The sequence below is a fragment of the Haemaphysalis longicornis genome, unplaced genomic scaffold, assembly GCF_048455015.1.
Source record: "Haemaphysalis longicornis isolate Haplotype H1 unplaced genomic scaffold, Haemaphysalis longicornis Haplotype H1 scaffold_3, whole genome shotgun sequence".
NCBI lineage: Eukaryota > Metazoa > Arthropoda > Arachnida > Ixodida > Ixodidae > Haemaphysalis > Haemaphysalis longicornis.
Window position 1 is genome coordinate 16,235,284 of NW_027526335.1, and position 22,833 is coordinate 16,258,116.

At 48.9% G+C, this 22,833-nt stretch overlaps 1 pseudogene; it reads left to right on the forward strand.

Annotated features, from left to right (window-relative positions):
• The first annotated feature begins 15,231 nt into the window (after positions 1-15,231).
• On the forward strand, positions 15,232-18,319 carry LOC144173519 (uncharacterized; annotated as a pseudogene).
• Positions 18,320-22,833: the final 4,514 nt, after the last annotated feature.

Here is a 22,833-nt window from a genome sequence, read left to right on the forward strand (position 1 = left end):
CCCTTCCACAAAGGTTTCATCTCCGTTGGCAAAAACACCAAGGCGCCAAGAATGCTCTTATACATGCATGCTTCGCCTTTTCCCAGGTTTCACGTTAGTGGAGATGGCCCGGGATTTTCTTCTCATAGCATAGTCTGCCGAATGTCAGTATTTTTTTTGTTTGTTTGCTTCAATCGAAGCTCGCTCTTCCGTTGGCTACCCGAGAAGATGCTTGGTTTGAATGACCGCTGGCTGCAGGATTAGACGAAGTTCACGTCATTTCGAAGAAATTTGGACAGGTGCCCTATTATTCTCAAGCACCTGCAGCTAAACAGCATCCTTCTTGTCGTCAAAGATCTGATCCCGTATGGCTTTTTCGCGTGGCAAAATGTGGCTTGCGATTCAGGGGCCTGAATCGTGGCAAACCAAGCTTCGAGCACGTCTGCCGTCGGTTACTAGGCTGGTGTCAACGTTACTATATTAGGTGGGCTGGTGTTGCCTGGCGTGGCCTCGACCTTGGCGTTCTAGGCAGTTTTCCGTCTCCACTTTCCTATCCAGAACGGCCAACTGCTGCTGCACCCGCGCACGCACCATCTCCGCCATCGCCACAAAAAGCTATGTGAGCAGTCTAAGAGTTTTTCATGGCGAACATCTGCCTGAAATGATAAAGATATGCATCGCACGTGAAAAATTCAAAAAGTAAAGAGAAATTTTAGGTGACTTCAGAACAAATGAATAGTTAGCAAAGCAAATGTTTCCCCCTTCCCACACACTGCGTTTTTTTATTTCAGCATTCCAGCATAACTTAAACTTGTATGTACGTCGCTTGGCGACACAAGCGCAATCGCGCGATATAAAAAAAAAATATGTATTCCACTCAGCTGGAAAAGTTTCTGAGCAACGTCCACCCTCCAAGTAACCTTGGCTAAAACAAAGCTTTATGGCGGCGCTGAACACCGCTACTTCGTTTCGCTATTGCTGAAAAGCCTTATCGCTATACAGTCACTTTTGCCCGCGCACAGAATTCTCATTCGGTGGGCACAGCCCAGAGGACACTGATATGGTTAAGCCAAATCCACTGGGGATGCCGCCCACAAATCGTGCGCACGAGCGACCCGTCCCGGCGGCCGCAACGGTTTTACATGCCATCTCGAGCCCATCAGGCGGCAAAACACGCCGCACGTAATATGCATACAGAGCACCCTCTCCGTCAAGCGCCGGGGAAGAAACGGACCAGAAGGCGGGGGACGGCAGAACACACGCGGCAGCGCTTCCAAAATGCCGCCCTCCCAGTGCGCCCATCCCGCTTGCTATATCCGATCGCGTGCTAGGTAAACAAGCCGGCATCCCCCGTGGGGTCTGCTGCCCCCTTTTTGCTTGGCGACGCGCGATACTGTTGGCGTTCGCGGATTGAGCACGTCTACTCCATACTCTATCGGTGGAAATCTGCATGTTTTATACATCACACGGCGCCGCGGCAGAGAGTGGCGCGGCGGATCTATTCCTGAAATATGGTCGCGCGGCGACCCCACGTCGGCAGCGAGTTTACTTGGCATGCATGAACAGCGCTATGCGGGCGCGACACACACAGCGCCAGCATAGCTTCGGCGGGTTTGTCGCATAGCAAAAGAGCGCGCGTGGGTGCTTTGGTTCGCCGGAGCGCTCAGGCGCGCACTACTGCCGACGTGGCACGGATGGGGTCTGGAGGAGTTTTCGGCACGCGCCGCCTCCATCCCCTCCGCCCGGTTTTTTTTTTTTTTGTTTTCCCGCGATACCTTGTCACTCCCGGGCTCGGTACAAGTGTATGCTCTCGGCGAAACGTCTTTTGAATACCAGCATGGCCTTCGCTTCGATAGAGGGGCGTGTGCGGCGTCTCATGGGGCTTGCGAAATTTATAACGCACGTGGCGGGGTCGTTTAATAATGCAGTGCGAATGGAAATTGAATGAGCTCTGGACAAAGGGAGGCGCCGTCCCGGCTTGCGTGGCTGATGTACCTAATGCAAGAAGAATTGCTTTTTGGCAAGGGGAGCAGACACTGACGAAGAAGGGGCCGGTTGGCTGCTCTCGTCATTTTACTCGTCTGCGGCGGGCAAGCGCAAGTAGGCAAAATTGCTTGATAACTACTATAGTTCAATGAAAAAAAAAAGACAACGGAATTAGAGCAAGGTGTGTAGCTATTTCACGGATGAAGGTTACAAGTGATGCCTCGACAAGACAGAGAGGCATCTGCTATAAAGAAATTGAGCAAGTGAAGCTTTGCATTGTGAAGGGCACGAGGGTTAGGGCATTGACATCGCTCATTTGCCGTGAGCGATGTCTATTACTGTCGTGAGGTATCGATATGCTGAAAGAGGTTCTGAAAATAGAAAAAAAATGTGGTTGTTCCTTCTTCCACAGGAACCGGTAAAACACGAAAGGGAAATGTGCCTTCCCATGAGCACTTGAATGTTTATTGTGCATCGATATGAACTTGCACATCGCTATTCATATTTCGTCGGTTTGGCACCGTTATACGCATCAACGTTAGACACTGGATTGCACGCGCCGGAGCATTGCGTAAATCCGACTGAAACCACAGGCGCTCGAAAACCGTCCGTGCGAACGAAACCAAACAGGTTGTCAGCAGAGAGAGAGAAAATGTTTATTGAAACAGCAGGGACGGGGTAGGGGAGAAAAAGAGTTAGGAGCTGTGGCTACAAAAAAAAAAAAGATTCAAGGCCCGTCCTGCCAGTGTAGATGACACGTGGAGTTGGAAATCATTGTCACATATTATGACGGTCAAAATGACTTAATTGTCGCTGTAACATAAACTGATCTGCATACTCTAAGCTGCAGACGGATTTTCCAATAACGCCACATCGATGCACGTACGCCGCTGGGTGGTCAATAGGGCTGGATTGGCGTGACATCGCATGCCAAATAAATGCCTCCAGCACGAAACGCGTAAACCACTCCTTCTCCGGCCCGAACGCATCCACGTTAAAATCATCGACTACGACAATAGGGGCAATGTCATCGCAACTAACTGATGGTCCGAGGACAGTCCGAAAAAATATAAACACTATTCAATGGCTATGAATTCAAAAGCATTAATTCCCAATTGGACGCATGAGACGCTTTGCTTTCGCCCCATGTTCTCGAGGTGTGTCGTCTTCTTGCCGCTTGATACGATTTGCTGCGCGATACGCTTCCGCCATAAGCATTCGAATAGTTTAGATCCGCCTACTACGCGTTGCACCACCGATCGTCACCTTTTCATACTGCTGAGTCAACGCCCGTGCTGTGGAATGCATTGCGCTATCAAACGCCCCGTGCTTCGAGGACACAAGGAGTCTAAAGAGTTTTAATGTGAGGTCATCAAGAAATCTATGGAAGCCTAACCTAATACACCTCCACTGAAGAAAGTGGGGCAAGGTACCAAAGCGGTTGCAGCTACTGACGTCTTGGAGGAAAGCTTCTGTGGTTAGGAGCAGACGTGGTTGCGTTACGTCTGCCACGCAGCATTGAGAAAAAATGTGCCGCCATTAGGTCCTTTTGAATGCCGTGTAATATTTTGAGTGCCCATTCTTGAGGCGGCATTCGTTCACCTGAGGCCTATTCAATACCTTCAAACTTCTCGCCGAAATTCTGTAGTTTCTGTAATCTAGTATTAGACGGTAAGATTTGTTTATATTTGTTACGTCATTAGCAAGTTAGTGCATGGGGAGGCGTCATGGGAACAAAAAAACAAAAATGACAAGTAACTTGATGGAGGAGGAGGAATAAACCTGTCTCAAAAACAGTCAGCCCTGGGGAAGAGTCCTCATTCCAGGAACCCTTGAGTCCGTCCGGCTTCTTGGGCTCTCTGCACCAGCCCCAAACAAAACAGACATCTATGAGCGCAACGCGCAGCTACAGAAAAACTACTTGTACAAAGCTGAACAGTCCGGAACAGTACAAATCAGGGCTACCGGTTTTGAAGTATTAGATAGGTACATAAAACGCGATGATTATGATGAAATTGTCTGCATAAAAATTGATGGATTAATTGATTATTATGTTTAACGCGCCGACGCTACACAGGCGATAAAACGATGAGGAGAAGCTCGTGACGCATCATTGGACGTCAACCGTCCGCCATGCTTTTTGCTCGTCCCTGCTGCTCCACAACAGAGGGTGTACTAAGCGGATGAAAGGATACATTTTTCGCTGGAGCCAGGCATAGGCGCTATTCTGTGATACAAATGTCTAAAAAATTCACTGTTGCTCATCCTACCACTTGAGAGAGATGTAAAGGCTGAAATCGATGGGGCCCCTCATCATACTTAACTGCTCACCATTATCGCTCTACGCAACTTCCACTCGCATTCCCCGCTATTTCGAGGTGTCTCATTGGTACGACTCCCTACGAAAATTCACGCTTGCCTCGCTTTCTCCTTGGTTCTGCTTGCAAACGGTGATGTTTCGCTACGCGAACGCCTTCCAAGCGTTCGGCGTGTGGAACGGGTGTTTTGGCAGCCCCAAGACTCCGAGTTTTTCTGCCTGGCTTCGCCATCGGCCCCCTGTCGTGGAAGCAATCTCAGCGTCCCAGCGTGTAGCTTCCGAACGAGCACGGTACTAAATGTTTTTTTTTTTCCATCTTGTCGGATCGACGGTTGAGACTGGTGACTCCATCTCCTGCGCTGCCTGGCAGGAGCGGCAAGAGCTTGAAGCGCCGCCCGATGGCGCTAGAGAAGTATGAGTAGAGTGCCTTACTCTGGTCTATATTTATGGCTCTGTAACCCCATTCACTATTTTTTTCGCATGATGGTGTGGCAGAAAGATTGTTACTTAAGAAAGATTGTTACTTAAAGTGCGATTCTGGCCAGCTGCAGAGTGTCTTTATTTCTTTTTTCACATGGTACTCAGTTATGGGCTTAATTCCCTGAAAAGGATATCCTGTGCGGACATAGCCCCACCGGGAGCACGTCTTTCGTCGAAAATACGATACCCACTGGTTATTTAGGAACATAATTACATTAGCTGGGACGTTGGCACACCCCTGGCCAGCCGAAAGCACGTTTTCTCTCTTAGCGCCAGATGACTGGAAAAAACGCCCAAACAAGAAGGCGTGTGATGTACTACATTGGTCGTTTCAGACAGCCCCGTTGGCAGTGGTGTTGGCATCTGCACGTGTATTGGAGAAAAGCGCTGCACCGCGAGTGTCTCTGGAGGAAAACTGCGTTTTCTGTTAAATAGTAGAAAATGCAGTTTTGTGCTATTTTCTGCCGCTGAACCAATTTTCTGCCTTAAAAACAATATTGTTTCCGCGAAACCAACACCAGAGACAGTATTGCGTGAGCGGTGTTATGGGACGTCGTGGGTAGTGTACGCCTCCTGCAAAACTTTGGCTGCGTCCCGATGCACAACAAGCGAGCTGAAATAAATGGCTTGTTCTTGATTTCATGCCTGTTCTTGATTTCATGCCATCTTGCAGACTTCGTTCCAGACACTTTTTTTTTTGTCAGACGTTTGTTTCTGTCCATTAGGTTAGGCTAAGGAAAGTGAAGTAGCCCCAGAAGCTCGTCATGCAAGAAAACGAAGGTAGGTTGCGCTTTATTGTCGTGAAGGTTTGATTTGATCGATTTGATTGATTGGTTGTAGGGTTTAACGCGCCGACGCAACGCAGGTGGTGAGGCGCGCCGTAGTGGATGGCCCGAGATTAATTTTGACCACCTGGGGATATTTAACGTGCGCCGAAATCTCGTACACACGGTCGTTTTTGCTTTTCGCCTACACTAGAACAGGGACCGCCGCGTCCGGGAATCGAACCCGCGACCTCGTGCTCAGCAGCACATCGCCTTAGCCACTGGGCCACAGCGGCGGGTGTATTGTCGTGAAGGGAAGAGTTAATGACGTTGGGGGAGTGATCAAACAGATGAGAATTTAGGGCCACGGATAGGGGCGGGTCGAAACAGTGTCAAAGGGCAGGAAAAGGCGCAAGAAAGGGATGATAATTAGAACCACTGGGGAGACAGAAGAAGCAAGTCGATAAAGTTTGTTAGGGTAAAGCAAATAATATAAGACAGGCAAGATTGTCGTTAACGACCCACGTCCAGATACAAAGGGGAGCCTTTAACTGCTTTAACCCTCACCCGTAGCGGTGGTGGTGGTGGTAAAAACTTTATTCATCCAAAGCTGTTTAGGAAGAGGCGCCGATTGGGAGCACCGGCACACAACAGACCCCTAATCGACGGCCCGTGGGCCCTAGCGGTGAGTTCGGCCAGCTGGATTACACACTCTTGCACTTGTGGGTCGGAGCTGAGCAGCTTAGCCTCCCAATGCTCTAGAGTGGTAAGGGGCAGGGACAGAGTAGCATGGAGAGGGGGTTTGGAGGGGCACGCGCCCACTATGTGGTGGAGGGAAGCGAAAGGCGCGCCGCACCATGTGCACGTATGGCAGTATCGCGTCGGGAAGTGGAGGTGGCACAATGCGGGAGGCGGGAAGGTGTTAGTTTGCAGCCGACGCCACTGAACAGACTGCCTGCGTTTTAATGTGGGAGCGGGGCCGGTGAAGTGCATCCGACTAAGGCGGTAATGCTGCGTGATGTCCTGATACGTAACTAGGCGATCCCTTCCTCCCGCCCGAGGTGGAAAGGCAGCATCCGAGGCATCCCGGCAGCAGAAATCTCGGGCTACCTTGTTAGCCAGCTCGTTACCCGGAAGGGTCGAATGGGCCGGTGTCCTTATCAGGCGTGGGCAATGTGTAGGCGGATTCAGTGCTGTCTGCAGGATGCGTGCGGTGATGGCGGACAAACGGCCCGTCGCAAAGTTCCGAGGAGCCGTCTGCGAGTCGGAGATTATTGTGGTGGCCCGGGGTAGCTGTAACGGCCAGGGCAATGGCGACTTCTTCACCAACTTCAGGGTGAGGCGTGGAGACCGAGCACGAAACAACAGTCTCCTCGGGAGTCGACCACTACGGTGACGCAGGCTGCTTGGTCGGGATATTCCGTTGCGTCGACGTACAGGGTAGTGGGGTGCGAAGCGTGGGTCTTGTGTAAGGCCTTGGCCCGGGCAAGGCGGAGTTGTTGATGGAAGGCAGGGTTCATGTTCCGTGGCATGGGGGCCACGCTGTAGCGGGATCGGAGAGTCACTCAAGCTGACCTTATCTCCATGCTGCGTAGCAAAGGAGATGCCCAGTTTTGTTAAGATGGAGTGACCCGTCGGTGTAGATGCCAGACGGTGGAGTTGGCCAACACGCTGGACTTCAACCAGCCCCTCGAAGGTACTGTCCGTCCCAGTGTTAAGAAGTTTTACAGTAGAGGTGTGACGGGGGAGACCCATGGACAGCTTGACCGCCTTGCGGATGATGCATTGGAGGCGTCCAAGTTCGGTCTGGGTAAACTTCAGAAAGGGGGTGGCGTATGTGATGCAACTGGTAATGAATGCTTGCACCAAGCGAAGAAGGTTAGCTTCTTTGAGGCAATGGTTGCGGTTGACTATGCGGGCGGTAAGTCTGCCAATCTGGACGGCTGTGTTTTCGAGGGTGCGGATAATTTCGGTTTCAGCCCCAATTTCTTGAATTCGGAGTCCGAGAATGCGTATTGAGGGCACGTGCGCAATTAGGTTGCCTTGTAGCGTGACCTGAATATCGCTACCGAGAGATCAGGAAAGGTTACTGCGTGCCCTGCAGGTCAACACCTTCCCGCATCCCACCAGACTACACCTCTTTGACCGGACACACGTTTCTCCCCTTTGCCGCTTCTGTGGAGAGCCTGGGACTCTCAGACACATAGTGGGCGGCTGCGACAAGTCCACCCTAGACCCCCCTAACATCCACCTTTCCACAGAGCTTTGGGAGAGAGCCTTGGCCAGCTCCGGCCTCGAAGATCAGCTGCGCCTGATCGAAAGGGCTGTCGACGCGGCCCGAGCTCAAGGCATCCTGGAATGAGGACGCCTCTCTCAAGCATTTTCTGGATTAATTAAAGTTCATTCTCTCTCTCTCTCTATCGGGGGCACAAGCATAACGAAGGCGACGATTTCTCGAGTGGTAGAAGAAGAGCTCAGACTTTTGTGGTGAGCAGCTGAGACCCCGGTCGTGGGCGTAATTGGCAATGATGTTGGCAGCTTGCCGAAGGCGCTCTTGGATGTCACCATCGCTGCCCCCAGCTGTCCAAACGGTGATGTCATCCGAGTAGATGCTGTGGTGCAGACCTGGAATGCGTTCCAAGAGGGGAGGGAGCTGCAGCATAACCACGTTGAATTGAAAATGGGAAATGACTGACCCCTGAGGTGTGCCTTTACTGCCCAAGGGCATAGGGTCTGATTCAAGGCCTTGGACCGAGAGGGATGCTTTGTGACCTGTAAGAAAATCGGCAATGTACTGGTAGGCGCGGGGTCCCAAGCGAAGTTGGTTAAGCCTGGTCAGTATACTTTGATGAATGAAATTATCAAATGCCTTGGTCAAATCGATGCCCATGATGACTTTAGTGTTTTGCCGGGAGATAAGGTAGTTATCCAAAATTTGATGCTGAAGCTGCAGCATAACGTCCTAGGCAGATTGTTTAGGACGAAAGTCCAGCATGGTGTGAGGGAACAGCTCCTGATCATCCATATAGGTTTTCAGACGGGCCAGGATGACGTATTCAAGTAACTTGCCCACACAAGAGGTTAGGAAAATAGGTCTGGGCTATAGCCAATTCCTTTCCCGGTTTGGGGATAAGCGAGACTTTTGCTGTTTTCCAGGAGGCGGGAAGACGGCCGAACGTCCACACTGTGGTAATGTAGTCAGTGAGAGCCTGCTCCGCGGCTCCAGTGAGGTTCCGAAGAAGTTTGTGGAGAGGCCGTCAGGACCCGGGGCTGACCGAACATTGACACGAGTAAGAGCAGCCCTTACTTAGGTAACCGTGATGGGGAGATCTAAGGTCTTGTTGGGGTCGCCTGTGTAATCCTGGGGAGGAACGGTGGCGGTGGCTCTGATGCTAAAGCGTTGTGCTGCTGAGGCCAAGGATGCGGGTTTGAAGCCGGCCGACATGGCTGCTTTTCTGATGGAGGCGTATGTTAAAGATCCCTAATGGGTTAACATTGATCTGTAGTCCTCCACTACGGCGCGCCTCATAGCCCAGGTGTAGCGTCGGCACTTCAACCTCATAATCAATCAGTCGAGCCTCGAACTATCGTCAACCATTATCATCCTCTCCATCGTATAAGATTTTATGGCCCTTAGCGTTGTAGGGCGGCTCATGTGCGCACAACAAGTAGAGTTTGTAGTGTTCGCGGAGCGCGAGAAACGTACAACCGACACGTTTGGCGTTCAGTCTGAGAGTGCCTTTATTTTTCCAGTTCCCTTCCCGGGTCGCGCCCTAATAATTCCTTCGTCGGGCGGGCCGAGCCGCCGGCTGCGCGCCGTCGGCTCGGGTTTCCCTTTCGTCTCGGCATGAACACACGGCACATCTTCCCCTCACACCCTTCCCTTTTACAAGCGTTGGACAGGCTTGACTACGCGTCCACTCCGTGTCTTGTAGCCTTGTGGGGCGGATGCGCTCTACTGGGGCTCATTGTTTTCTGGCGGCTTTTGGTCGTCTTGAACCACCGCTTCTCCCACCTCACGTCTCTTTGCATCTTGCGAAGCTGGCGGGTTTCTCCTAGGCGTTGTTTCATGCGACGATTGTGGAACCTCAACTCCAGGGACTGTGGCTAAGTGGATTCTATCCCTTCTGAGTTGGTCTGTGTTTGTCTCCACAATGTAAGACCTCGGAGACCCCGCTGATGAAAGTACCGTTACAGTCTTGTTCTGGTTCTTTATCCACACCGTTTCTCCCGGCTCTAAATCACGGAGGATCCGAGCCCCATGCCTTCTGTCATGGTTTCTCTTCTGCTGGGCTGCTTGGTGCAGTTCCCACGCCTGGAGCACTGTCTTGGCGACCACAGTGGGATCAAGCGAACTAGACACTGCCGGAACAGACGTTCTCAGACGCTATCCCATTAAAAACTCCGCATGGCTAAAGCCATTTGCAAGTGACTTGGCTCTGTACGCGTGAAAAGCAACATAACTGTCCCCCGTTTTCTGTAGGCTCTTCTTTATGATCCGCACGGCTGCCTCAACAAAGCCATTGCTTTGCGGAAACCTGGAGCTTGATGTAACGTGTTCGAAGCCCCATTCTTCCGCGAACTGGCCGAAAGCAGAGCCATCAAGTTTTTTGAACTGAGGCCCATTGTCGCCGAAAACTGTTTCAGGCGTGCCGTGCCTCGCGAAAATAGACTTCACGTGCTTGATGACTTCTTGCGCTGTCATTCCCGGAAGCAGGGCGATCTCGGGATACCTTGAATAATAATCGGTCACAAGCAAGTAGTTATTCCCTCCTCAGTGAAACAGGTCCATGGCAACTTTCTGCCATGGTCGATCGGGAAAATCAGATGGCATCAACGGCTCATGTCTGTATCCCTGTTCTTTAACGCACTGTGTACATCGGCGAACAAGCTCTTCGATTTCTGTCGATACACCCGGCCACCATACCGACTCTCGGGCTCTTGCTCGACACTTAACAATTCCTTGATGTCCCTGGTGTATCTTCGCGAGTATTTCTTTGCGCATGGGCCCAGGAATATAATCCTTGATCCTTTAATGAGAAGGCCATCTTGAACAGCTATGTCTGACCTGTGCTGCCAATAATCTTTACATTCGAAAGGGAGCTCTTTGCCGTCTGGCCATCCATCATTGCAGTAGCTGCTCAACGGGCTGCAAATTGGATCTGCCGCTTGCTCTTGTCGAATTTCCGCAAGTCTCTTGCCAGTTGACGGAAGATTGGCAATTACGTTTCTAACGTAGCATGCAACTTCTTCTTCAATATCTCGGTGAGATAGCGGCTGTCGAGACAGAGGGTCAGCAGCAACAAGGTCCTTTCTCTGCACATGTGTCATTTTATAGGAAAAACGCATCATGCGCATTTTTAGCCTTTTTAGCCTGGGCGTGATATCTGACAAATGTTTCGACATGAAAATCGGAACTAACAGCTTATGGTCAGTTTCAATGGTAAACAGTAAGCCAGTGACATACTGCTGAAACTTCTCACATGCCCAGATCACAGCAAGGCCTTCTTTCTCAATCTGAGAGTACCTGATTTCTGTCTCTGATAGGCTACGGGATGCGTACGCTACAGGTCGATAGACGCCATCTTTCTGCTTCTGTCGCAGAACTTCACCTAACCAGAACGGTGAGGCATCTGCTGAAACTACAGTCATGTTCTCTGGCTCGAATACTGATTGAACTGGACTTTCAGACAGCTTTTTTTTCAGCAGTTCGAAGCTTTTCTGTTGGGCTGAGGTCCATACCCACTCGCATTTCGCGTTTAGAAGAGCGTTCAAGGGATGAGCTATTTCTGACAGGTTCGGGAAAAACTTCATCAGGTAGTTTGCCATTCCGAGAAACCTTCTCAGCTCCTGAGTGTTTGATGGTGGTCTCTTGTCAATGATAGCCTGCACTTTTGAAGGGTCGGCATGAATTCCTTGGTTATCAACGATGTGTCCCAAGAACTTTACCCTTTGTACATTGAACTCGCACTTTTCACGGTTCAACGTGACGCCGAGTTTCCGTAACCATTCCAGTTGCCGTCCTCAGGTCGCGCCCTCATAATTCCTTCATCGGGCGGGCCGAGCCGCCGGCTGCGCGCCGTCGGCTCGGGTTTCCCTTGCGTCTCGGCATAAACACACAGCACTGAGTTGAACCAAAACTCTAAGGAGCAAAGGAAAAGTGAATTGAAATTTTTGTTTGAGCCTACCTATGTCACCTATCTTAGGATGTTCTGCCGTTTGCTTTGTCTGGAGTGAAATTCGGCATGAGAAAGAACCTTCAAGATGTTTGGTGAGACTTGTAACAGAACACATTCGGAATAAATGACCAATCCCGGAGGCGAGGATGTCAGCGGGGAAGAAGAGGGGCGGGGGAAGGTGAACAGGGGTGAGAACAAAACTGACCTTTTTAATGTAACTTTACGTGAAATGCACTTTCCGGGTTACGAGGATCGAAGTATCATAATGAATACCAGTGTGCCCAGAATGGGAGTGTTTTTCAGTATTTTCATAGCCAGAGTTTAGGGTAATCCGGAGTACGTTTCGACAGCCCTTCGAGAAAAGCGCTTAAAATAGATGGCCGACATAGGCGACCGGTTTGAGATTTAAAAAAAGAACATTTGAGTTAAACGAAATTACGAGTTAGGCGAAGAGACTTTACTGTGGCATGCAGGAAATCCTCCTCTTGGGCTCGATCCCGGTCACAGCGGCCATTTTTTGGATAAAGGCAAAAAACGAGAATATTTGTGTCGAGATTTTGGCGCAAGTTTAAGGTGGGACTGTCATGTCCGCTATTATAGATGGCGCTGGGGCCTGGCCGAAAAAAAAAGCAAAGAAGAGAATTGTGGTGGGTCGGATATTGCGGACAGCCAATCACGGGGCTCGGCAGCTGAAGAGTGAGCCCTCTGTAGAGTTTTGCTTTTTTTTTTTTCCTTTCCGGGCTCCACCACTATGGCACGCCTCATAACTCAGCTGGAGTCTCGGTGTGTAAAACCACCGAAGTTTTAATTTCGAGGCCCTCGTCTTGGTGCGTTGGGCCGGAGTGGAACATGCTAAGTCAGCTCATTCCCATTACGCATATTCAAGCTTCAATACAGGAACCGATAGCGAGGTTTCATCATGCCTAATATTGTCACGTAGCCAAGGATGACGCAGGTTCTTTTAGAGAACCAAAGTTTATAGGAGCGAACTTGTGCTTCAAGGACTCAAAAGATTTCACAAGCGGTGACGGGGCAGTCAACAACGTGACGTTCCCAGACGACTGTCGGCGAATCGGATGCCGTGGTGTTTGCCTTGCGAGCATTTATCCTTCGGCGTTAATCCTTGGAGAACTATCGAAGCAGATCTAGGACGCTGGCGGCCAAAGACAAACATTCCATTCTAAAGACGACAGGTGATGAATATTTTCTATCAAATCAGCCTGCGCAGCATACAAAAGAAAGACGGAAACGCGCACTTCACTATACTAACACACATAAGACAGCCGGGCGTGGCCAGACACTGGCAACAAAACACACAAATAAACAAACCAATGGGTATATAGTTCGCGGCAACTCGACATAGACCTAGTTGTTAGATGATAGGGGGGTGTCATCGATTTACAACTTGTAGCATTTTATTAGGTCACATGAAGAAGGGAACCCGAAATGCTGTGTTTTTAAAGGGACCCTGCAACACTTTCGACAAGCGCTTTTACTCTTTCGTTCGCGTCTGGAAACACTGCGAAAGCTATAGTTATTGCCAGCACGGAGCGGCACTGCGCGATTTGCTCGTCGCACCAGATACGCCTTCCATTTCTGCTTTGTTTTTGTGGCTTTTTTAAAAGCTGCTATCTAAAATCGTGCATTGCTGCAAATACAGAAAAATCGGCCCACATCCGTTACATGGCCTTAGGGACGTAATTCGAGCCGTCGAATGACGTCAAGACCGGGAAAGTGAGGAAAATCTCTTGAGTGATTTTAGAAGTTATCTGATGAGCGTAAGCAGCAATTTTTGGCTGAGGGGTTTTGCGACACCCTAATTTAAGTACTGGGTGTGTTGTGAGACTACGTTCTGCAAGCATTTAAGATTTGAAAAGAAGTCGAAAAAAATGTTGCGAGGTCGTTTTAAACCAAATTATTTTATTTATATGAAACTTTCGCAGTGCTTACTGGTCGAACTTTAGCCGTATTTAATTATCTAAATGTTGATTTATACATAAACATTTTGCAGAGATTAGCGTACAAACATAACATAAAAGCTGAAAATAAAAGTTCCTCAAGGCACACAAGTCTGCTTACGTGCTTCGAAGGCGAACGCCTGGTGATACTTATCAAAAACTTCTTTACGGCCGCATTGTATTTGTGTCTGTTTTTTTTTTTCGTTCTTCGCATTTTGGCGCGAAATATTTCGACAAGCTTTACTTTACATCATGTTCGCGTTTCTTTCTTTTCCTTCGTTTTTATTGTTTTTTTGGAATGCATTGATTACAAGCGGTCGGGTAACACATGCCACAACTGCTGCAGAATCAGAGCTCTGCGTGGCTGGGGTGCGCTTGTTCTACTCACGCGCCGTCTCATTCACGTGACTACACAACGAACTCCCACAACAGACACTCGGAAGTGGCCTTAGCGAGGATACGGATAGGCCACACACGTGTAACCCACTCCCACCTGCTCACTGGATCACCAGGACCCATGTGTAGCGAGCGTGGACAGGGCCTATTCGTAATCCACATACTCATTCAATGCAAGGCATTTGATACAAAACGACGCAACCATTTCCCACAGCTATACAGACTACACATCCCACTACACCCAGCGTTTTTCCTGGCTGACGATCCCAGGTTCCCTGTCAAGCGCGTTTTTAATATTTCGCAGAAGTGAGATTTCCAGACCCAATTTCATACCACGTACAATCACAACCTGGCCTTTTACACCAGTCATCCTCATTGTCTTTGGACGAGTTTACTTTTCTCCCTGTCGAGCGATTTTGGTGTTTGCGTCTTCATCTCTCATATATAACCACTGTTTTGGCGCTCTTTGCCCCAGTTGTCCTTGCGCAATTAACATCCAACCACCACCACCACTACCACCAACGCCACCGCCAAAATCGCTGCCGCCACCACCGCCGCCGCCGCCATCATCATCATAATAATCGTCATCATAGTCGTTGTCATAATCATCATCACCATCATCGTCGTCGTCGTCGTCGTCATCGTCATCGTCGTCATCATCATCATCATCATCATCACGTTCACGTGTCACGCGCCGCGTACTATTCTAAATTTTATTCCGCTGCTACGACGCACGAGATGACCTTGCCTTTTTTTTGTACGGACAAGAAAAGTGTTTGGGAGGCAATGACGCTGACACAGCGATTTTGCGATGTAAGTGGAGCTAAGGTGAAGCTTGAAAAATCAAGAGGATTTTGGATGGGCTGGTGGGGTCCACCGCCGCGTCAATATGGAGGCATAACATGGGACTCTGAAACGATACCGTACCTCGGGGTTCCTCTACATCAGATTCGAAACAGTGAACCTCATTGGCCTTCTGCGCTTACTGTAGTGAAGCGTAAAACGCAGGCATGGATGGGGCGGGATCTGTCTATATTTGCGCGTGCAAAACTGTGTAATGTATTTCTAGTTTCCAAACTTATATTCTGCAGGTCCTTATTTGTGCACGAAATAAGGTTCAAGGATTTCATAGAGTGTTGGCTACCTTCGTATGCCGGTCCAAGTGGGAGCCCATGCGCCGCGATAGCCTCTTCCTCCCATTAAGGTCTGGTGGTGTATATGTTTGTACATCAGCTCGTCTCGCGGTTCTTCTTTTTTAAAACGTCTGATCATCCGTTTTTAGAGGTTTTTATTCAGCATAGAATGAGTACTCATTTGCCTTTTTTATTTGCTCCAACCCACCCCACAAATCCTAAGCCGCCTTGGGGCTTCCTTAAAGACGTTGCTGGCAGTTTCAAGTTTCTTATTGTGCGTTTTTGTCTTGAATATCCGCACGCTCTCTTCAGGAAAGAATTGACGGTCGTTTCAATTGAAAGTTTATTTCCGGTGCCCATTTACTGCCAACCATATCTGGTGATTTTAAATAATAGTGTGTTGAAGCGAGTCGAGAAAATATGCATACAGGCGGCTGCAAAAACTTTCATTTGTAAGTTGCACACGTCCACGTTACCTGTTAAGGTAAAGGTGTAAAGGTGTATATGTGTCTTGGTCGGTTAACTGTTACTTGTGTAACCAGCCTGAGGCAATTGATCACTGTTTTGTTTCATGTCGGTATGCTGTGTTTTTTTGGGATGTTCTGCAGCGGACTCTTAAAAAGGACATAGACATCACCCCATACAGTGTACGATTCCTGCCAGTGATGAAGAACTGCTCCGTGCCATACGACCTTTTCGTGCTGATCGGATTCTTTAGCCTATGGAAGTGTCGCATGATTGACCGCAATGCGGAGGATCCTCGTGAAACTAAGTCAATTTTTCGCGAACAATGTGCGCTTGTGTAGTGTGTCTATGCAGCGCAATCGCAGCCGCCGGACTGGTTGCACCTTCTTGAGACGTGTGTGTGCCTGCCGGACTTTTAAAATATGTGTCAGTGAACGCACTGTTATTGTAGTTAGGGTGTGACTTTAAAGCTCTTCGGGCTAGTCTTCCATGCAATAAAGAGAAAAAAAAAAGCGGAGACTGCGCTGTGGTAACGCACTCGGCTCCCACCCGGGAGACCTGGGTATGAGGTATTTTGTTTTATTTACCGTTTAAAGCGGCGTTCATGTTCTGTTCCAGACAGTAACAACAACGACGTTGGTTTTTCGCAGAATGTGGCACTTGAGGCGTTTACCATAAAAAAAAAAAACAGCTTAACCTTTTATTTTACAAAAGATTACACGCTTAACTATGGTCTACTCGTGGTTTTGAGCCAGTGCTAGGTGCTTCATGTTTTAGATTAAGGGGTGGCTCTCAATTGCATGACTAGAAGACAGACATAGAATACAGGAACTAAGCAAACAAAAACCGTGAGGTCTGAGCCCGGCTACCAGAGGCGTTCTACGAGAGCCGCACAAGGGCAATTCAGACCCCACAAAATATCACCGGCAGGGAGAACTGTCACGTAGACAGGCCTACTTGATACGAGACTCGTGGATCTTTTCGGGATTGTAGGCCGTGCGGTCATTTGAAATTCTATGCGTGCGCTGGCAGTTTCCCCGATTTAAACTCCGCGCTGTGGTGGGCGGCCGACTGATAAATAAGCGTTTCTTTTTCCCTTTTCGTTCAATGCTCCGTGCGACATCAATTCGTACGCAGTCGATTGATCTGGATTTATGCGGAGGTCCGCAAAGCTAAGGCTTTGGAAGTTTTGGGATGTTTCTTTGTTGCTAAATGGGAACATTTCGGAAGCAGGCATCGTTTCTTACAATCTTAAGGTTCATCTTGAGGCTTCTATATGTGGAGTACGTCAAGTCAGCAGCGTATTCTCACCGACAAAAAGTTCGATGCCACGGTCATGACGGAAGGCCCAATCCATATTAACCCAAACATAACCCAAAATCCAGCACCAGCCATGGCCTACGAAATCGTCGGATGGGGGTTGACTGGCAAGAAATTTTGTGATGTACTCCCCTCCTCCACCCCCCCCCCCCCCCCAAAAAAAAAAAAATCATATTTTCGCTTAAAGAGCAATTACGTACGAGGCAGTGTCAGGACATTGTTGCGTGCGCTTGTGCAACTACTTCGCTGCACATATGATTTAACAGATTGAGCACCTTGTTGTAAGGAGCTAGCATTTCCAAAAACGCAGGATTTGTATATCAGAACGTACAGCTTGTTTACCGATAACAGCAGTTTGTGGTTTTGCCTGATACTCCCGCCTCTATATTTTTCACCATAGCACGAGGTAGAGCAGAAAAAAAATGCTGAAACCCGCTAGGCAGGTGGATTCCCAGGGGCTGCGCAACTGGCTGGTCGAGCCTGAAAGGGCTCTTTGTGTGCGGTAGACCTGCATTTTACGCATACTCAGCCGTGGCGGTAGGGGGTCTTTATTTTACTTTTGCGTCCATCCGAGCCACCACTCAGAGTTTTAGTTTCGCCTCTCCTGCGCGGCGGGAGAGAACTCCGGCTGCCACCGCGAATTCCTCGCGCGCAAGAGAAGCGGCCTCAAAGTGGGAAAACGTGTTTCGGCGGGAATTATGGTGGTCGTATAAACAGCGCCGGCCACCGTCTTGGTCACAATGAATGGTCTCGTCCCTACTAAAGAGAACGGGGAGAGACAGCGGGGACGGTGAGCAGAGATGAAGGCGCCGCTCTAATTTGAGGACTCTTTCCCGCGACAGCTGCACCACCGCTTCGCGCACCCATCACTTTAGCGGCAGCGTTGTGGCGGAGGACAAGGCGGCAGCAGCAGCAGCAGCAGCACGGGACGCGGCGGCGTTATATGACGCTCTCAGGGCATCGTCGGCTGCATCGCGCGCACCGCCATTTGTTTTCCTCGATTCGTCTTCAGCGTGACGTTGGCGTGGCAGCGTCTCCGCCGTGCCGTCGTGCTCTTGCATGCGCGTACCGCCCCGGCTTGCTCTGGTTCGCTGCAGTTGCTGCTGCGGCTTCTGCGGTTGTAGTGGCCAAGCCCAGTGCGGAGAAGCGCGTGGTGCTGGTTGGGTTGCTTCGAGGAGGGCCCGCCTGTGACACCGCTGCGAGGAGAAATGAGGATGGATGTCCGCCCGGTGCCTCTCCCATCCCGCAACAGAGTCGTGCCTTTGGCAATCCCACGCCTTCGCCGTCACCACAGTCAGTGATTCACGGTGTGCGCCCGCGCGCGCGGACGAAGTTTGTTTAGGGAGCCGCACGATGCCGACGTCGTTGTCGTCCTCCTCGGCGGCGGCTACAAAGTGACGCTGTGGATTCCGAGGACAAAAGCGCGAGAGCAGGCGAGGACGACATAATAGGATTCTTTTGTAGAGCTCGCTTTTCAGGACGCTTCTGGTGGACACGGGATGCTGTCCGGGTTTGTCTTTCATTTCTGCTCGCTGCCCGCTACGCAGAGCTGACCGAAAGCGGAGGGAGTCACGTCGAGCCACTTCTACTCGCTAAAACAATTTCGCCCCTTTTTGGGACTGCGCGCTATCTACCCTTGCAGTTTCTCTCTCTAACAGCCCGGGGGACACTACAGAGGCTATTGCACGGAATCACGACCCAACAATACAGGACAGTAAAGGGGAGATTTTTAGTTTCAGTTTTCTTAAGGAATGTATGGACTCGTACAAGAGGTAGCGAACGAACTTGTCAAGAGACATTCCACTAGTAGTACGAAAAATCGCATTCGCTCAGAAGAGTAAAATATCTACGTAAACCCAGGCCAGTTGATATTCTGCAGCATTCGTGGACGTCGTGGAGCAGCTTCACAACTGCTGAAGGGAAGGGGGAGAATATGAGCGGTGTGGAAGAGTGTGGAAGATGGCACGTCGCCGCTTTTGTTGCCCGCTTCATTTCTGTGTTTCCTTAAAGAAGAGAGCATATGACGGCTGGCAATTTACGAATTTCTTCCGTGGGGTTGACCCTACAAACGCTTTAGCAATTAAAAAAACAAAAGCTTGCGGAAACTTTGGCTCGAACTTGCCGTGAATTACGTAGGATGCAATTGAGTGGGTGAATTACGAACTGGGAACTCTCGTCCCAAGCGATTTCTCTGACGACATATTTATTCAGCCCGTTACAGCACTACTTTCGCCGTACGGCCTTCCCGCCAACTATCATCTTTTCCTTCGCGACTTTGCACCCCCAGTGCCCCGAGGAGTCGATGGTTCACGCCCACCTTGGAGCTCGCAAGGCGTGGGTTTAAATCCCCGAAAAAACGCGTAATATGCTCTTAAAACAGCCTGCACTAAATATGTGTATTTCATAAAATAAACGGTAATAAAGCCGTTAGCAACTTTGTGAATAGGTAATTTAACTGGCAGCTGCCGAGAAGATGCCAACTAGTGGAGAGAAGCCTTCGTAGAAGTATTCTGCAATAAAGTGGAATGATTGATGATGATGAACAGGATGATGATCATGGTAATGATCATCATGACGAACAATACTCGTGTGCAAATAACAATTTTTGCAATGAGCACTGTAACAGTATTCTTACTCGCCCTTTGCAAGAGCTTTCCGGCGGATAATGTGTTTAAAAATGTGAACGAAACACCCAACTATACAGAAACGATCGCATAAAAAGCAGAAAACCCTTATTTAAATCCAATTGAATCACGCAAGCGGCACGAGAAAACAGCTACTTCTATGGGGGCTACTGGCGCTTAGGTGAAGGCCATTCGCTTCGTTTTATTGAGGCTTCCATAAAATTCGTAAGGTGGTTTATGTCTGTGCTAGAAGGCAACGTTTGATTGGCGTTTGAAAGATTACTTACAAGAGCGCCCTGTGTGTTCACAATGGGGCACTCGATAGACATTTGGTTCGAAGGCCTTCGGATGGCCCCTGAAACGGCCGTGTAGTACAGGTATTACGCACGTAAATACTCACTGTCCATTACATCTGAATTCCGCTCGAAAGCTTAGTTTCAAAGCTTAGGTTCGTTTGTTGATCTAGCACACACCATTTCTCTTGAAAGCTTTGTATGCCATAGTATTTCTGTTGTTTCAAACTTCAGGTTGATTTAATTAGGGACGGAACTGAAACCGAAGATGAACTTAAAACCGAGACTTAACAGTTATTTTTGCCAGAACTGAACCCGAACCGATCTGAAGAAAAGGTTCGGCCTTACGCTGTTGGTGTTTCGTGGCGAATTGTAATTGATGCATTTTTATTGCAGGTATCACAAAACTAATGATCATTCGCCCTTTCCCACATATCGCTTCCGATCATTCCCAATAACATAAACTCTCGATTTCCGGTCACGCGATTGCTAAAAGGATGTGCCCAAACATTGAAAGGCATCTTTTCGCTAGTCGCAGGCGAACAGTGCAAGGTGGTACGAAACATAGTCCTTGCCGTTCCAAACCGCAGGCCTCACTCCAACCAGTACGGTGGAGGGCGGCCCAGAAGGTCTCTGCACTGCACATCGACGAGGTGGTACACCCTAAATGTGCCTGCTTGCTGCATTTCGCAACTAGTTTTAAAAGGTGGTACACGTGAGCAATGAAATTCTTGAACAAATGCGAGGAATAAATAGAGAAAATACGTCTTTAATATAGTACACACATGTAGGATCCGAGCGCGATTAATTTTCGCCTTTCTGACACTGCTTTGTTAGTCTTACCTTTCAGATGTCCTTGTTCCCTTTGCCAAAGCAGCAAGCACCGCGTTGCCTGGTATAATCTTTTTTTTTTTAAATTGCGTTGAGCTTGGAAGGTCGCGTTCATTCCAAGAGCTAAATAATAATAGACATATATCAGAAAATTGTTAGCCTTTGCAACTCAGTTTTCCTCCTCTAGGAAGAAAATCGCTATCAATCACCCGCCTTGCAGGGAATACGCATTTCTTATTTGAAGGAGAGGCAGATCTAAAGTACAAGAGACAGGCAGAGGGGTGAGTAATATGTACTCAGAGCTCAAAGTGGACTCACAACTCAAAATGAACTCAGAACTGAAAATGATATCAGAACTCAAACGTACTCAGGCTCAAAATGTACTCAGAACTCAAAATGGGCTCAAAACTCAAAATAAACTCAGACCTCAAATGTACTCAAAATTCAAAATGAACACAGAGCTCACTCGGTTGATTTTGATTGATTGTGGGGTTTAACGCGCCGACGCAACGCAGGCGATGAGGCGCGCCGTAGTGGAGGGCTCCGGATTAATTTTGACCACCTGGGGATCTTTAACGTGCGCCGAAATCTCGTACACACGGGCGTTTTTGCTTTTCGCCTCCATCAGAAAAGCGGCCGCCGCGGCCGGGAATCGAACCCGCGACCTCGTGCTCAGCAGCGCAACGCCTTAGCCCAGAGCTCACTCGGTCTCAGGCGTACACAAACTCAGTCGGGCTCAAACTCACTCGGGCTCACCTGGCTCAAACGCACTCAAGCTCAAGCTCAGCATGCCACACTAGCCTCGCCCTCACTGAAACTCAAACTCATGCGTGAGTTTGAGTCCAAATGAGTCTGAGTGAGTGGACTCATGAGGGAGTCCACCTGCCTCTGGTTCAGAGCTTGCTCCATTTACCCTTTTGCTATTTCGCCTACATGACGACAGGAACAATGCAGAAACCTAGCAAGAATTCCTGTCGTATGACAAAAACCGTTGTTGTGACAACAGAACCCCTGTTGTTACGACAAAGCTATCCGTTGTTACGACACTCATTTATGTCGTAACGACAAAGTCAATTTTCTCAACGACCAACATTCCTGTAGTCACAACAGAACTGTCTGTCGCTACGACAGACACCATGCTGTCGTGACATAGCCAGCTGCCAGAATCCCGACACAAGAATACGAGGAGACGACAGTACGACACGCAAAAATACGTCAAACTACAGGAATTTTTCTTGTCATCATTTTTGACTGGGTTGGTGCTGCTTGATTTTCCTAATTCAAGTTTCCTGCATAGCATAACAGTTTCACTACTGCTCTCATTTCGTAGTAGTCGTGCTCGACAAAATAAAGTCCCAACCTCCAAAAATGCCGCAATTTGTGTCTTCTATCGCTCATTTCCAATCCGACCTGTACACCGATCTTCTAAGTGTTCTTTTTTTTTTGACACTACAAACTCGTGTCGCCAGTTGCTGTCGAATGTAGGGACAGTTGCCTCGTCAAGCTGCCATGTAGTGCAGCTTTTTGGGACTGCTCCCTCCTTGTATGCTCAAGGAGAATAAAGTTTGATTTGATTTGATTTCCCCTTTTTAGTTTCAAATCAGGCAGTTCCTTCTTAGATCCTACATTATAGCGAAAGACTCGATGGTAGGGTCAGGCGGTACAGACACGCATTCAAACTGGCGCACGGACGCGTTCGCAACGGCTATATCAAAATCCGCGCCAGTTTTCAGAGACTTTATGCAGTGGCTCAGCGCTGAGGGAATCTTTAATTTCAAAAAATGTTGTCTTGAAACGTGCACTATGTGACTGGGAACAAAATAATTAAGATTACCAAACAATCAAAGTGACGGGTCGCTTTTGCGTGGGTTCCCGTAAGCAGCAAGGTCCGTGTTCAGCGCAATTACACTGTGCGCATCTTTAAACGCTCTGTCCTGTACGTTAAACCCTACAAAGTCATTTTTTTTTAAACTTTGTTAGCAATTTGTAGTTACCGAACCGGTTTGTGACGCGTTATCTAATGTATTCATAGAAACTGGAGTTGAACCAAAACAAAATAAACGATACCCGGCCTGAACCTAACCAACACTTTTTTTTTTTGTTTGGAC